At 31.0% G+C, this 18,494-nt stretch overlaps 1 long non-coding RNA gene across 1 annotated transcript; it reads left to right on the top strand.

The window, feature by feature from the left end:
- Positions 1 to 9,023: 9,023 nt before the first annotated feature.
- LOC111388506 lies at positions 9,024 to 14,887 on the top strand. Its single transcript, XR_002701591.1, has 2 exons — positions 9,024 to 9,291; positions 14,354 to 14,887. It is a non-coding gene; the product is annotated as an uncharacterized LOC111388506 (long non-coding RNA).
- The last annotated feature ends 3,607 nt before the right edge of the window (positions 14,888 to 18,494 follow it).

The following is an 18,494-nucleotide window of genomic DNA, read 5'->3' as shown; positions in this document are numbered from 1 at the left end:
TCATGCTCTTCATGAGTAAAAAAATAATTTATGTCCGATCATTTTAACCATGTTATTCGGAAGCAAGTAGAATTTAACTAAAAAGTCAATATATAAATAGGTATGCAGAAGAATGGACATATAAAGAAATTGAGTAATTTAATTGGTGATTTTACCAAGAAATGGATCAATATTCTTCTAAAATATTGAAATTGTAATATCATGCACTTTTAAAGCAATTAGTATTGAAATATTAATAATGTTATGCTGCTTCAAGAATACCAACAAACTATTTAAAAATATTTCTTACAAAATGTTAATATTTGCAATGTTGTGCTTCTTCGAAAATATAACGAGATACATATTTTTCTCAATATACTAGTGTAGTGAACATACGTTGCACGTTAATTGGTTAATGTTAAAAATAAGTAAATGTAAATTTTAGATAAATTCATTTCTAAACATAGAAGATATTCGTAAGTTGGTTAAAATCGACTTACTTTTTCGTATATTTGTATATTTTATATTTTCGATATGAAAATTTGGTATTCATTGTATTTAAATTCTCGTTACAACTATATTCTTCATATCATCATAATTAGTTATTAACCAAAATGTTTCTATTTGACAAGGGTAAAAGCGAGCAACTGAATGTCAGTTGAATAAAAATGAAAAAAAAAAAAATAACAGAGCAAATTATAAGAAAGAACAGTAATAAGCTAAAAATTATAGTCATAGTGATTTTAGTTCTCAAATGTTCATAGGTTGAAAAAGAAAACCAAATTTTCAATATTAAGTACTCATGAAAGATACAACTACAACGATACACTTCATGTAGGGATGAAAATTCCATTTATACGACATACTTTGTACAACATGAATATTGGACTCTTAGTGGAAAAATCTTTGTGGACATATATATAGTGCAGTACTTGTGTTTTTTTTACAATAAAATAGCTTATATGCCCCCAAGAAATTTGTACAGCGAATTTCATGTATTAAAATACAAAAATCGTTACAAATTGTATTTTGATAGAATACAAGTAATGTTGACCTTCCTGTAATTGTAAAATTGCAAAAATCTTTTGATTAATGATCTAAATATTTGAAAACGAAGGGCCACGTGGCTTGGATCCTGGTTTTCGAGAATTTCTTAAAAATTTGATTCGTTGAGACTTGACTTATTCGGTACTTGAATTTTGGGGTTTGAACTTGAACTTGAATTTGATTTGATTTGAAGAAGACTTTGATCTTTTTGGACTCGGCGTGAACCTATTTGATTCGAAGAAAATTTTGATCTTCTTGGGGTTTACCAAATTTAGGTTTGAGAGAATTTCTTCCCTTCCTCCAGCCTTAAAATTTTTTCAACACTTCGTGGTTGCCTTTTTTGCTTTGGCTTCTTCTTCCTTTGCTCTCTCTCCTCCTCCCATCTTAAGGACCATTGGTTCTAATTATGGGGGAATTTTCGTGCTAATTTTGATAATGCTCTATATTTAATTAAAATGTATAATTGAGTAATTATGATTTTATTTATTTGTTTGTTTATTTATTTATTTAAAATGTGATATGAACATTTAGGTTTTATGGACTAAAGTAGACTTTAATTTAATTGGGCCAATAATTTAAATCGACCCAATCCATTTTATTTATTTTTTATTCTTTTAATGTCTACAGCCCACTCTATACTTATGAAGGATAGAATTTTTAAATTTTTTTAAACTACAGATGATAAAGAGAGCTTATGAATATCTGGCTTTTGTTAGCCTCTTTTATATTGTAGTGAAATAATTTTAAAAATCACTTTAAGTTAATGAACAAGCCAAAAATCATATGATTAACTAAAACTATTAGGAGAGATGACACGGATTTTTTACGTTAAGAAGATTTCTATGACATAATACAATTGCAACTCTAGTGTTGAAGCAGTTGGGGGGTTTTTATTGCTAGGTTCTTGTAAAGTAATGATGCTACAAAGTAATCAAAGTACGGCATGAAACCATAGCCCTTTGAGAAAAAAATCTGAAATGGTGCCTTTTATCAATTGCTATGTCCAAATTCTACAAGATAAAATAATAATAATAATTTCTTGAAAATGAAGGAAAACTGTCAGGCCAAATAATAAACTAAGAGAAAATAGTACCTTACAAATATATTCTCAGCACTACTTCTGCCCAAACTCGAGTCTTGATTAAAATATGATATTTGGATGGGTTTTCCATTTAGATTAGTGTAGTTCAGCTCCTTCAAGGCTCTCACAACTATTATGAACACAAAGAAAATGGATGTTATGCCTAAAACGGCAAAAAAAAAGGAGTTAGGAAAACTCGGCTCCAAGGAGATGTAGAAGTTAAATTGAAGATGGACAAGTGTCAAGTGAAAGAATGTTATACATTAAAAAAATTCAAATGTTTATTTAGCTTACTACTTCAGTCCTTTTTCTTCATTTGGTTGAACTTACTCTAGATTTACACAAGGAAAATTTGACTACCCCATCACCACAATGACAACGTCAAAAGAAAAGACCTAATGTGCAACAAGAAACATAGGAAAACAAAAAAATTACATCTCAATTTCTTATAAAACCTCAAAGACAATGAGATAATAGTGGAAAGATGAGAATGCCCTTTCCATTGGACAAAATTAATGTTTGCAGTTCACTTAACAAAGCATTTGGATGGAATAGATAGAAATGACGTTTTGCACAATGAAAGATGGAATTAACGGTGAAAGTGCAAAAAATTAAAAGATATGAGAATTTTGCACAATTAAAGTGAAAAGTAAGGACATTTTGTGCAATGATAATTTACAATATATACACACAAAATGGCTGGCTTTCCTATTCTTCGGTGTCCTCAATAGTTAAACTGTTATGCTTATAACATATTTCTTTAAGAGAAACCGTACATTGATTCTCATTCTCTCACTATTATAAAATTATAAAAAGCACAAAATAAATGACCACAAAATAATCATCTATATAGAGAGAGAAAGCACTTTGGCTTTTTACTCATACACCTCTCTCAAAAAAGTCACATCCTCTGATGCAAAATTTGCCTCTGACTCAGTTAGCCTTGGTATGCATGAGACTATCTAATACCAATAATTTTAAGAATCTCGGTTGCATATAGCTTGAAAATGATAAATCTCTTTGAATCGTCTGCATTCACAAGTGATTCCATGGCACCTGGGTTGATATTATAAGTAAAAAATGAAGAAGCATGATACTAAAGAAAAGACAAATGACAACATACTTGTTAGACATGTTTGAATTTCTTCAAATACACGAGATTTATGAAACATAAACGCTAGATTCTACAAAAGCAGCAAACAACCGAAAAGAACTTGTTAATGACCATAACTTCTGAAGATGGTCTACTTAATAGGTTGCCCTTACATTGGATAACATGTGTGAAGCGCAATCGATAGTGTCCGAGATATAAATGCAATACCAATTATTCTCTTCTGATTTCATTTTGTTAATGTTTTCAACACAATGTTACATGTTGTTTCTTGACAGCAAATCTCATCAAAACCCAATGCAACTAATACACTAAAATTTTACTTGTGCGTCATTTTACCACCAAGCCAGCAAGTCTTACCAAATTACTATGAAATATCTTCTTCATCGTCTGCAAATCATTATAAATTAGGGAACAGGACATTGGCGGGTGCAAATCCAAAAAAAAATAAGGGAGATTTGATACCAGTACAAGTTGGGAATAAAGCATGTCTAGTCAATGTGGGGATTTAGAAAACTTCCCCATTCTCAGAGACTGTTTATTGAATTTTGCAACTGATGAATTGCTGATTCTCTAACACAAAAGCATAAATATATATTCCCAAATTTCTCTAGTGGCCAACTCTATAAAGAAATCTCATTTATGTAAACTGCAATTTATTGTCTGCTCAAAGAAATAAAGCACTTCCATTAAAAATAGCTGTATTACACACGTATATAAAAAAAACCTAGCATAGATGCTCAAGCATGGCTGCAGAACCATCAATTTCTAAAGCTTATTAGCAGATTGAATATCTTCTTTCAGCAATTACTATTGTTTATTAGAAGATGAAAATCTAGAAGATGAAAATCTTCTTCAAATCTTTATGTAACCTCATGAAAAAAAGCCTCTAAAGAACAATTTTATAAAATAATTATAGGGAACACCTTTGAATCACAAAAATTCCTAAATTATGAAAAGTTACCAANCAGACTTTTTTCTTTTCTCTCTTGTGACTCTACTCTGTTTTTCTCAAAATTAGCCACATCTCTCTCTCTCTCTCTCTCTCTCTCTGCCTCTCTTTTCTCTTTCTTTCTTCCTCACTTCTCAATTTCGTTTGGTCTTCACAGACCTATTGTAGTGTTAAAAGTACAAGTGTAATAGATTTTTCGTCTTTATCAAAGTTGTACCTATTTTTAAATCCATGACGTTTCACCTTCTTATCATACTGCCATGACCTACCAACAAAATATGCCAACATGCATAGAAACGATGTCACACAACACCTCGTTGCTATACCTCCCAATTGAGAAATTCACCAATACTCTCTTATTCACCTTAACATCTCCACAATCATCTAGTCATCGTAATTTATAAGGTTTAGGGTGTTTGGTTGTAGTTAGTCTTAACTTCTCAATAAGCATAGTATTAACAATGTTATGCAACAACCTCCATCAATTATCAAGCTACATACCTTGTTCTCGACATGGCATCTAGTATGAAAGATGTTCTCCCGTTGCTATTCCTTTTCTTCCACATTGTTTTATGTATTGAGAGAATGCATCAGCACAAGTGCTTTCCCTTCGACCAAATATTCTACCACCTCACCATTGCTAACATCATCTAGTTCAGGCATCTCATCTCCATCACTATCAGTCACTACTTCCCCATTAACACTCAAGATCATTTCTTGTTTATTAGGACACTGAAAATCAATGTGCCCCGATCCCAACCACTTGAAGCATTTGATATCCCGACTCCTAAAAGGTTGGGATTCCATTTTGGGTGTAGTCTTGCTAGCAATTTCTTCCTTTTCCTTGGTGGTTCGATTCTACTATTCAAGAGAACCCTATCAACCCTATAATCATCCCATTTTGACTTCCAAGAAGTAGAACCTGAAGATCTTGATGAATACCTAGCTGTCCCCTTTTCTCTTCAGTTACTTCTCCATCTTCATAGTCACATGTAGCATGTCTTCTAATTCCATATAGTGCTGCAACTCCACTACATTGTCAATGTCCCTATTCAATCCATTCAAGAACCTAGCCATTGTAACTTCCCGATTCTCCTCTATATTTTCCTTAATCATCAACATCTCCATCTCCTTATGGTAATCCTCTATACTCCTGGACCCCTGGAATAGGCTTTGTAATTTTTGATGGAGTTTCCTATAATAGTGACTATGCACGAACCTCTTCCACATAATAGCTTTCAAATCATCCCATGTATTGATAGGCTACTCCCGATTCCTCGACCTTGATATAACCACTTGATCTCACGAAGCAATTGCATAGTCGGTGAATTCAATGACTACTATCTTCACTTTCTTCTCCTCCAAATAATTGTGGCAATCGAAAATCAATTCTACATTCTTCTCCCACTTTAGGTAAGCTTCTGAATCACTCCTTCCGTTGAATGGTGGAATTGACATTTTTATATTGCCCATACTCTTATCTACCACGTCTACAACAAGATTCCTTCCTCTCCTTTCAAACCTAGCTCCTCTATTTCTCATCCTCTCCATTTCAACCTTGATTCTTGCACCTTCATCCTTATCGCTATCATCTCGAAACTTTTCACGAACTTCCGCCCTAGACGAGTCTACCATGTCTCTTCGTATTGGGTGCTCCCATTTGTAAATTGGCAAGTATTTTATCTTACATTTCCATCCAAGCCTCATGTCTATCCGTTCTATCTCTCATGTCCCCAAGCAACCTCTCAAACCATCGTAACACCTCGTCCGAAATGTTAGCTTGGCTGTTGTTCCTACTTGAAGTTGAACCTTCTCTGTCAGACATCCTAAATTCTAAGATATTTTCTGTCTCACGTGTATTTCTATCGTGTATCACTTACTTCGGTTTTTTCCCTCTATTAGTCTCACCACTCTACCTTTTTTCCTCTCAATGCTTCCGTCCAAGTGTTTCAAAGAACAATTTCGAACTCAATCAGGAATTATTCTTGTGGAATTCAAACTGAGTGTAAGTGAGAATTTATAACCTTTAAAGACTCAAAGAAATTTGGATGAAAATTTTGAATGTGACTATGAAAATTCAAGAAAATGGTTCTTGAATTTTGGGCTGGACTAGAAAGAATAGATTTTTGACTCAAACAAATTGTAGGATGTTGGTAGTAAATCTCATAATTATAATGATGATGATGATGATGATGACAATAATAACTGTTTTTAATTTTTGACTCTCCCACTTTTTTATTTTTTATGAATTTTGGAATTTTTTTTGAATTTTTTTTGACTTTTTTAACTCATTTTGGGAGAAAATCTTACTACGTTATCCGCAAAACAAATGAAAGTTGAATTGAATGTTAAATTAGCCCAAAAACAATTTTTGAAATTTTGACGGAACCTTTACGGATTAAAGACTCAAAAACAATGAAGAACACGAAGAACGTGGAAAAACAAGGAAAAGGAAAATCAAAAGACTCAAACAAAAATAAAAGGGATATAACCTTGATTTTTGGAGCCCAAACTCTTATACCAACCGATGTAAATCCGCATAGTAGAGATGGCTACAAAACCCGCAACTAGATTGAAACCAAACCCAAGAAAGCCAAATAAACAAGGTTGGGGATTCACCCGGTAGTTTTGAATAAAGCAACCAACAATCAATTGATATGTCGACCTCTTAATTACAAGATTCAAGAATGTCACTCGGTAGCTTTGAACGCCAAAGATAATAATCTTGATAAGTTCGAAAAATTGTTCCATCAAGAACAAAGAAATCGGAAGCAAACAACCCCTTGAATTAATCTCTCAAAATCAAAGTTCAATTACAATGAAAAAATAAAATCCTATTTATACTAAACCCTAAAATACTGTTAAAACGGAATTAAAAGTCCTAAAATATGAAAAGTTACCAAAAACAAGAATTCTAGTCATAATAAACTACTTTGCAAAAAAGGAAGTTCTTGGTCCCGGGATTAGTCTATTCCGGATCACATCATAATGTATGGTAAAAATTGATTATATAGAAAAAGAAGTTCGAAAAAATGGGATACAAACAGGGGCTAAATATTAATTATGACACAAATGATTACATCATCAGTTGAATGGATGATACTACAACGTGTACATATAAGATCATCCCACTGAAATTTTCAAGAAAAATTAACAGTTAGTAGCAACATGATTAGTGTATGCAATTTTTAAGATACATGGTTTGGATGTTTCATTTCTTAAAAACTTCACTGTGTTTTTTTCTCTTTTGAGAGCCTCTTTGGAGGAATTCCAACAAAATCTGGAAACCTCCTTTGGGAGCCCCATGGTGGACTAAAGCAGAAGTTTAGCTATCTTTGAGACAATTTATTCAAATTCAAGAAACAAGATACCACTCTTCGACAAATATTACATTGAACTTTTGTATTTGTAATTTATTTTAGTTATTTAAAAATACAAGAGATATAACTTTTGTATAGAGTTGGAAATGAGGGGGGGATCCTACACCCTGCAGGCCATTTTCCCATCCTGTTTGTTACCCATTTAAAGTGCGGCAGGTCGACAGGCAGGGAAGGGCTCTTGCCCCACCTATGTACCCATTTAATTTTTTTTTTATAATTTTTGATAATTCATTTTATTGTCCCCATTTATTCGAGTGAGATAATAATATAATTATTAAAATTTTTAAAAGTTAAATTATTTGAATATATCCGGTAAACTAATATTTTTATTATTTATCATATTTTTTTAGATAATTTTAGTTGTCATCTTCTTTTAAAACTAATGAAACTTCATGAAGTATTTCTTTTTAAAGTATTGAATTCTTAATAAAAAATAAATGGAACGGGCCCCTGTTACCATACCCACCTCAGGGCAAAATTCCCCACCCTGTACTTGACTCGATTAAATGGGCAATCCTCACCCCGTTCAAGGTGAGGCCATAGGTATCAGGTTTGTTGGATTTTTTGTCATTTGTTATATGCTTTCCTAATAAAATTTTTATACAGAAATTGTCATGAGAATCAAATTTTGTAAATTAATAAAAAGTTGATGATAAGAATTTGGCGAAAAATTGGGAACATAAGTGAAAAATGAGCAAATATTAAAAAAAATTCGTTGCCATTAAAATATGGTATAGTTAACAAAAATTTTGGTTTGAATATGATTGTTTTAAATTAAATTAAGGCTAAATATATTCACATGACAGATTTTAATAATTAGACTATATTTTAATTATATAGAAAATTTATAACCTTTGTATATTATCACATTTATATCTCAATTTTTTTTATCACATTCTTATTCTCATAATGTTGTGTGATCGTTGATTACATTGACGCTACAATTTTTATTTGTTGCAATATCTTAAAATTGCTTTTGAAGTTTTTCAATCATTTCTTTTTGTAGCTATTATTTACTTAACTTTTTTTTATCGAATTCTTATCTTTAACCTTTCATTAATTAGTATATCTATCTTTGATGATGATTTATATCATAATATTTTATTTTTATGCTTTGAAATAAGAGGAAAATTTTATTTATTTATTTATTAAATATGATGAAAAATAAGTTGTTATACGATATTTCAACTGATTTTTTGAACATAAACTGTTACCAAATAAAAATGTGTTAACTAATGAAAATTTTGAAAATAAGAATGCCATAAAAAATATATATATTAAATGCAAAATATGTTAATTGATGGAAAGTTCAATGACAAGAATAATATAAAAGTTCGTTAGAGAAATAAGGGTGGCAATTTGTAAAGATTAAGAATTTTAATTATAATTAAAATATTGTGCAAGAAATAAAAATTGCGACTCGCAGGCGTGTAAAAATATTTTTTAATACCAAATTTACCCTTTCAGGTCCCTTCGCACTTGCAGGCGACGACCCGGTGCCCAGTAATCATCCCTCTCTAGTCTTCAATCATCGAATTGCACGACGCAGCTTAAGAAGTCTTCTTATTTTTTCCCGGGCAGATAAGCTGATCAATCAACAGAGGAAAAAGAAGACGTAAATTCGAAATGGGGAGTTTGGGGAAAGCAGTTTGCACCTTGGGATTTTGGATTCGAGAGACGGGCCAAGCAATGGATCGTCTCGGCTGTCGCCTCCAAGGAAATTACTACTTCCAAGAACAACGTACGCCTATTTACTTTATTTTTTTCTTAAAACCCCAGATCACCCATTTCCTTTATTTTAGTTTTTGATCCACCTTTATTAGTTCTTAATGTATATTAGTGAGGATGGAAATTATTTTTGGGCTTGATATTTAAACTCTTTAATGAAGTGATATTGCTGAGTGGAAAATGGAGAATAGGAAAATCAGCTGCGACATGTCTTAAAAATTGAACTTCTGTTGAAAAGAACGGTAATATCATACAAAAATAGAAATTGGAAGTGAAATTTCTTTAAAAAATTTAGGTTTGAAAATGCAAATAAGGGATGCCATGAATTCTGAAGAATTTGATCTTCAAATGTACCCATTACAGTTTATACATTAATGTCGGTAATCAGATTAATGGCTTGTTTAGGTCATCTCCAACCACAACACCATTGCACCATTTTGCACCATTTTTTGGTGCAAAATTACTCCAACCCAACACCACCAAAATGGTGCAAGTGTAAAATGTCAATTTTGCCCTTATTTTACATTTCCCAAATAAATTTGTTGAGGGTATTTATGTAATTTGTGCTATATATTTTTTAATACAATAAATTATTATTATTTTTATTAATATTAATAATTATTTGTGTTTGAAATAAAATTTAAATGTAAGACATAATAATTAATTAATTAATTAAAAGACGAAAATAATTTAAAATACATCAAACACGATTAATTAATTATTTATTTAGTAATTTATGTATTTCTGAAATAATTAAATAAATAATATTTCAAATAAGTAGATTATAAAGAATAAAAAAAGGGAAAAAAATGGTTAAATACTGTTCATTTGGTGTAATTTTTGATGTAATGGTTGGAGATCAATTTTAGTTTGGTGCAAGATTTGGTGCAAAATGGTGCAAAATTTGGTGCTGGGTTGAAGATGGCCTTATAGCTGTAAAAATTGATGTTGGAGGTGTCAATTAGGTTTGAGCTGCTCGGGGAAAAAGAAGGATTTGAATAATCTTTCATCTGGCTTTGTAATTGAAAATTTTTTATGTTGGAAAGGACAGTAGTACTGATAAAGATGCAAAAGCAAGAAAGAAAGAAATAAGGAAAGATAGAAAGGGCAAACATGAACTCGTTGCTCATTTTAATGAGGTACATGTTACTTTTTTTGGGAGACGCTCTCAACTCAGGATAATAAAGACTCAATAACCATATAAAAATCACTGATAATGCTATAGAATGTATAGAAAGAGTCCTTTTCTTTATTAAAGTAGTGATTGATGTTATCCACACACTTGATTGATATCATGACAAATTTTGCACCATTGAAAATGATCTTGGCAAAGATTGAGAAGAATCTCTCTTGATCTATAGACCCGAAAATTTCTCAATTCATCAAGAAAATTGGGTCCATGTAGTCATTTGTTTGAAGCATCTTTTTGAGCAAGAAACTCTTCATAGTCATATCCTAAATCAATTAAGTCATCACCATTATCAGTTTCTTGTGAATATTGAGATTCTTGATCATGATCTGAGTCTTGAGAATTTGATTTTGTAGATCCTTTTTTAGAAATTTGTTCATAAATTTCTAATAATTCTTTTGGATCTTTACATTTTGATAACATTGAAATGATCCTTTGTTTTTCAGTCAAGAAATCAACTTGACTTTCTAGTTCTTTCTTTGAGAATTTAGGAACACTTAAATTTCTTTGTTTTTGAATCCATGATTGAACTGCTTTGGGACAACAATTTGTTTCCTTGAATTTTAACCACCATTTGATCTTGAATCTTCTTGTGATCTTTTGAGTAAAGTATTCATCTTTGAGATTTTGATATTGAAAGAAATCCCAGCAAAAAATCCAGGATACTTTCATATTGAAAGCGAATTGAAATAAAATATTTTCCTGAATTTTCAGAAAGGGTTTTGTTTCGTTTTTGAAAAATTCAAATCCTTGAAGAGTGAGACTAGGAAGAATTTGCTCTTCGAGTCCATGATAAACGAACTATGTTTGAAACCATTTTGAATGAGGATGATAATTTTGATTAAAAGGAATGAGTCATAGGTCTAAAAAGGAAGACTCTATACCAAGCATTCTGGTAATTAAAATAATTGAAATTTTCTTGAGTTGTGAAAAATGTTGAAGAGAGCTTGAGTCTCTTTTCTTCCCATGGGTTTTGTCCCCAATCTTCGTAAGACAAAAATCAGAGAATATTGATTTTTGAAAACATGATAATTGACTTGTCTTTTAGATCTGGAGTGTGAGTAATTATAGCTGATCCTGTTTTGGAAAGGATAGTCTCATAATATTCTCGAGTTTTTTGAATGTTTGAAGACATAAACGAAAAGTCTTTTGGAAAAATACTTAAAAGGCATTTATCCAAATTTGAATATCTATTGAGCCAAGATATTTTCATATCAAGGCAATTCTCAAAGATATTTTTGGTAAAATATTTGAAGGTATTTGGAGGGTTAATTTGAGGATGTTTTCCAGTACTTTGAACGGCTTTTTTGTAATTTGAAGAGGTAGGTGATGAGGCTTTTTGTTTGAGTTTTTAATCAGATTTTTTGACAATGATTGAAAGGGTGTTTGAAGAAGACAAGACTTCTTGATGATCTTTTGGGAGATCAATAATTTAAAAGAATGGAGTAGAATTTTTCTTTCTACTTGTTTTTGTTTGAAAAGGATTTCGATCCTCTTCTTCAATCTGCTTCTCCCAACTCATTTTCACTCTTTTTGTGAATGAACTCTCTTGTGAGGAAGTCTGCCAAGAAGTTTGATTTTCCTTGTATATAAAGTATTTCGAAATCGAAACAAGACAAAATAGCTTGCCATCTTGCAAAGATTTGTTTTGAAACAAGATTTTTTACGTCTTTTTGTAAAACATCTTTTGAGACTTTGCAATATGTTTTCAAAATAAATTTTTTTATTGATAAGATCGTCTTGAAACTTTGAAATATAGAGCACTATTGAAAGAATTTCTTTTTTGATGGTAGAGTAATTCTTTTGAGGGCCAGTCCAAACTCCACTATGAAATCTAACCAACTGTTCTTGAGATTACTATAGTGAGATTTGCTTTAACACACCACCAAACCATGTTTGAGGCATCTATCTCAACAATAATTGAAGCTGTGGGATCAAGAATTGAAAGACAGGAAATATTTTTGACTAACTTTATGATCTTTTGGACAGTTAATGTGCACTTATGATTCCATGGGTTAGAATTATTTTGTAATCTTTTGAATAATGGAGCACAGATTTGACGTATATTTTTGACAAAATCGGCAACATAATTGACACAACCTAAAAAGCGTTACAAACTTGTTTTTTCAATGATTTCATCTGAGAATTTATCAGTGAAATCAAAACTTCTTTGAATTGGTGTAATTGTGGAATTATGAATAAAATGACCAAGAAAACGAATTCTTGATTGAAATAAAACAATCTTTTTAGCAGAAACTGTTAAACCATTTTTCTTAATGATATGTATGAATATGCTTGAAATGTTGTTCTAAATTTTGTGAAAAAATAAGAACATCATCGATGTAAACAATAATGAAATTTGAATAAGGATTGAAAATATCATTCACAATTTTTTGAAATTCTGAAGGAGCATTTTTGAGACCGAATGGCATAACATTCCATTCAAATTGTCCAAAGGGAACATTGAAAGCAGTCTTTTATCTATCTTATTCTTTAATTTGAATTTGCCAGAATCCTAACTTCATATCAAATTTTGAGAAGATGATAGCTTTGCAAAGACGATTCAAAAGATCTTTCTTTTGAGGAATTGGATATCGAATCTATTGAAGAGCAGTATTGAGTGGTTTGTAATTGATGACAAGACGAGGAACTCCTCGTTCAATTTCTGCAGAATTATTGACATAAAAAGCTGAACAGCTCCAGGGAGATTTACTTGGACGGATTAAACCTTTTTCAAGTAAATCGTTGATTTCTTTGATGCAAAAATCAAGCAATTCTTTTTTCATTTGAATAGGACAAGATTTTGTGGGAATATTTGATTCATGGAAATCAGAATTGTAAGGAAGAGAAACATGTTTCTTTCTATCCCAAAAAGCATTTGGAATTGTTGAACAAATATCTTTCTCTATTTTGTTTTGTAAATCACAAATTTGTTTTTTGATAGAAGAGTCTTGCAATCCTTTCTCAGTTTTTTGAAAAAGAATTTTTTTCTTTAAGAAATTGAATATGACTTCTTTTGAGATTGATATTATGAATAATTTTTAAAATTGCTGCTTCTTTTAAAGAATTGACATCTTTATAAGGAGGATTTGAGAATTCAAAAAAAAAATTTCTTACCAAAATTTTTTGTAGTTAATCCTTTATAATCTGCTTTAAAAGGATAAATTTGAATAATAAAAGGAGTACCAAGAATTACATCTTGATCTAGATCTTTTACTAAATAAAAGATATTTTTGAAATAAATATTTGAATTACAAATATGAGCTTTTGAAATTTTGTAATTAATATTTAATTTTTTACCACTAGCACCATAAAGACGCTCAGTAGTTTTTTCAAAATATTTTGTAGGATTACACACACACACACGCATATATATATGCTAATCTATAGGGCATTTTAGATTTCATAATAAAGACCATATTTATCGGCCTTGTGAGAAAATGTGATTAGAGAGTTCATGTAGGCAGGCATCCCTGAGCCTGGCTATGAACTTAGTCAATTATCGGAGTACCTGTTGTTTCTTGAGTGCAGTACTGCAATTGTATGTAATTGTGATCTTATGGCTTGTTTGATAGGTGGATTATATAGCGCTGAATAATCAATTAAAAAGAAAAAAGTTAGAATCTTCTATATAAGATTGTGTTGTCCTATCTAATACTACATTCCAAAATTGCCTTGTGGCATGTTTGGTATGGATAAAGACATAGTATTAGCATTAGCATTGATCAGTATTAGCATTAGCATTGATTAGTATTAAGGAAGAAAAAAAGAAGCTAAAAATATTGTTAACTATATTTGTCTAGTCATGTCCGGTATTATGGGCAAAATATGAACTTAAAAGTTGTACAGTTGTGGTTGAACTATCTAACTTTTTTGTGAATTGCAGGTTTGGGGAGGTAATCCGGCCAAGTTCCTCAGGAAACTTACAGGCAAAGAGATAGCCTTCATCTCCCAGTCAGCCACCAATTATACAAACCTTGCAAAAGTACATGCTGCTGAAAATGTGAAGCCCTTTGATGAGATCGAGTTTGAAAAGATGCTACGAAAGAAGTCCTCCCATCGTGATGAGGAGTATGATTCAATGATTGGTGTCGTCCGTGAAACTCCCTCAGAACTTATTCTTCCAGATAATATCCTACCCGATAAAGCTCCAAAGGCCGCTCGGTGACGGTGAGACATTTCAGAGGCAGTTTTTGGAGTATCCCGTCTGTGCGAATTTACAGAGATTGGTTCATCTCTTTTCAGAATATAGTTGATGAATGACGATGTTTTGCTTGCTTTACATACAGCTTCACCTTGAATTTGTTGAGTTATACCCTCACAATAACAGATAATTTCATGTCATTGACCTGAGTTTTGTGTCCTTATTTTGGTGCTTAAAAAATTATTTTGATGCAATATATCAGTAGCTATTCATATCCTTGCAGCTATTCGAAAGCAGTTTTTTGTCAACAATATATATATATATATATATATATATAACTTAAAGACATTCAAAGTTCAAACATTTGTAATTTATTAGGTCGGCCAAATAGTTAATCACTCTTTTTACCATATTGTTCAATACAGTGTTAACCTCTATAAATCTATGATACTGATCTACAAATTTTAGCTATTATAAAATTATGGGATAATTATTGATGAATATTTAGCATGATACTTGGATTAATTTTACTTTAAAAGATTATATCTTATTCAGATTGTATCTCCCTTCGAAATTCCCTTCTATAGTTCTTTCTTTTCCTTTGTTTTATAGCAATAACCTCTAATAATGATAATAACATTTTTCGGTCCCAACTTGGGCTTATGAATAAATTAATCCCCCCAACTTTTTTGATCTATAGAGGTTATAAGGTATTTATTATTATTATTATTATTATTATTATTATTATTATTATTATTATTATCATTATTATTATTTGCAGTGAAATACAAATAATAAAAGTTTAATAAGATAATGATAGGATTAAATTAAAATAAGTAATAAGTACTATTTTTGGTATAATTTTGATAAAATAATTGATACTTAACTAAAATATGCTATAAAAATTAAAAAGTGAAAATTGAAATAGTATCAAGCAAAAAACAAATGACTTTGTTATCATTCTTGTTGTTTATAATTGAGTAATGCTAACATTAATTGATTCTACATCTTAAATCTAACATTTCATAAAATGATATATCAATTAAAATTATCTAAATGCTACATACTTCATGGGTAAGCCGTGCTCATGAAAACATTATTTGTTTATAAAATACAACAATCTCGTTCTAATTCATGGGAATGAGTCTAGATTGTTATGTGAATATATACATAATCAACATCCTGGACATGTACCATATGTAAACTTGAAAGTTATAAAGATATGAAAATATCTAAAATTCAATTATTTTCAATATTCTTAATCGTCACAATTGCAAATGCACTACCTAGTAGCTATATACAACATCTTCAAAATATCAAAGTAACTACACATTTGTATCTAAACATCAATAAAAGAGCCGACCCACCCAAATAATAATAATAAATAAATTAAAGGCTAGAAGTCCTATGTCAACAACTCTGCAACCAATTTCTTTCGTCATATTTGTCCATAATCCAAGTGAATTGCAAATAAATCAATATTCATTTGCAGAAATTTTATATATATTACAATCAATATCCCGAGTCAAATTTACAAAATAGTTGTGTAGTTATATTAATTCTCAACACTAAAATAATATAGTCTTATCAAATATGAAATTAGTTAACCTTACCCATTCATTTTTTAACATCGTTTACTTTTACAAATGTGAACTTCTCCGTGCTATACTTGTTCTCACTTGTGGTTTGTAATTTTTTCAGCAATGAAATAACATTCTGCGGAGTCAAAATGTAAGCTTCCAAAGCTATCTTACAAATGTGACCCTTCAGACTATTGAACGTAAAAATTATTCGTTCCTCCTAATTGGATGCAACAGTGGACTAATGGTTGCCAATACAGCAATAAAGATTTAAATATCTGTAGTTCGTCCAAGGTTTACCAAGATTTGAAGTAGCCCCTCTCACGTAATTGAATAGACTCTTACTAAAATTGAGTTCCTTCTTTGGTTGCAACTCGTCATGTGCATTCAAAACAAATTGGAAGAAATAAATATCCAACATGTAACAATATTGTTGGAATAAATTTGAAAATTTTAAAGCCCTTTATCGTATTTGGTATCGGGCCCCATTCCCAATCTGTACAAAGAAACCAATTAATACAAACTGAATTCATTTGTAATATTATTGAAAAATCATTAAAGTTCGATTACTTACACTACCAGTAAGACAAACATTCTTAATTCAAAAGGTCTATCAAATTTTTTGCTTAAACATCATAAGAATAAATTGATTGCGAATACAACACAATCAACACAAAGTTAGAGTTATGTAATAATTTCATTACTTGCACGTGTACTTGCAACTATGTCTAGTCATTTACTTATAAGATGAATTTTCATCTATTTTATCAAGAGCATCAACCTTCATAGGATCCACTTCTTGGTAAGGACCGTATACGTTGATGTCCGACAAACTTTTTCCTATTTGTCTGGTTTGTAAAGGGAGAACACAATAAGCATGTTTTTCTCGATGGATGATACCCACGTCCTTTTGGTGAATCACGTCCTACCTTCTCAAACTGTACACCATCACTTACACATTGTAAGTACCAACAATAAGAATTCTAAAATTATTATAATTTGGTGGTATAACATGAAGCTGAACATCAAATTATTCTTTTACATATCGAGATTGGATTCATTCGCATCGATGTCAGGTTTCTCTGATATCACAAAATCAATGGGCATCATTTTCTCCACGTATTTATGCTCTTCCTCTACAATTGTTTCTTTTCCAGCCACCTCTTTTACCATTCTTTCCCTTTTTATACTCCTACATCTTATCCCTCAATTCCATTTCCTCCTCCAATCTCTTCTCCCATATCCTCTTCTAACTTAGGGTCCTTTTCAGGCATTTCCATATTCGTTTCTATCTAGTATATTATTTGTTCATATCATTATAGCGAGGGAAAAGTCATACAATGAATACCGACAACATAACTCCCCTCCAAAATTCGAATTTTTCAATTTACCTCCCATTTCATGTTTGAATTCAAATGAAAATTTTCCCTATGGATACTTCTTGAACTTGTTGAGATCATCCACTAAATCCAATCATTATAAATCGGTGTAGGTGTTTTCCTTCGTGGCCATAGGACGTACACCATGATGACGAACAATCCTAACTCATACTTGTCGCTCCTTCTTGCAACTTACAAATGCATTATAAGCATCTCCCTTTGTAATCTTTCTCCTAGTTTTCTTAAAATATTCTTTCATGATCCAACACTCCGCCACAATGTTTTATCTATGTTGTTACAATCACATGCATTTATGCGTATCACTAAAACAAACTCTTCCAATCCAAATCTTGCTCATCCATACTTGTTCTTTCTGGTAGTCTTCATCTTTCGTAATGGTAATTGAAGTACAATTTGTGAAGCCAACCTAATATCCATTAGTCTAAAAATGATCTGAAACATCTCTCGCAAAGCTTGTTCTTGTAATTTGTATCCAGCTTCCCGTAAATATAGTGTACAATTTGCAGTTTACATCTAGTCATAATTGTAGCATGAACTTGAATCTTCTCCATAACACTGCAAATTACAAAATAATTACAAATATTAGAGCAAATGATGATAGTAAAGCACATAAGAACATGATGCATAAACTGTATAAATCGAATTAAAAATAAAGATTTTTGATAAGAAAAAAATTATGTACATATTGCAAACACTCTAGTACTTCACAACAAAAGGTTCTACTAACATTCTACTAATATAGTTACCAGCTTTATAATTAAACGTAAAATCATTATGAAAGATTATACTTTATTTCACGCATTACTTGATAATTTGATGAGATAAATTCAATTGAATTCGCAGCAGAAATTCTTAATTTCAATTTTGAATTTCTATGGAGTTAAATGAATTGTTGTTGTAAAT

The sequence above is a fragment of the Olea europaea genome, unplaced genomic scaffold (genome assembly GCF_002742605.1).
Source record: "Olea europaea var. sylvestris unplaced genomic scaffold, O_europaea_v1 scaffold502, whole genome shotgun sequence".
Lineage (NCBI taxonomy): Eukaryota > Viridiplantae > Streptophyta > Magnoliopsida > Lamiales > Oleaceae > Olea > Olea europaea.
Note: the sequence above shows the minus strand (reverse complement) of the source record. Positions and strands in the feature narration are given on the sequence as shown.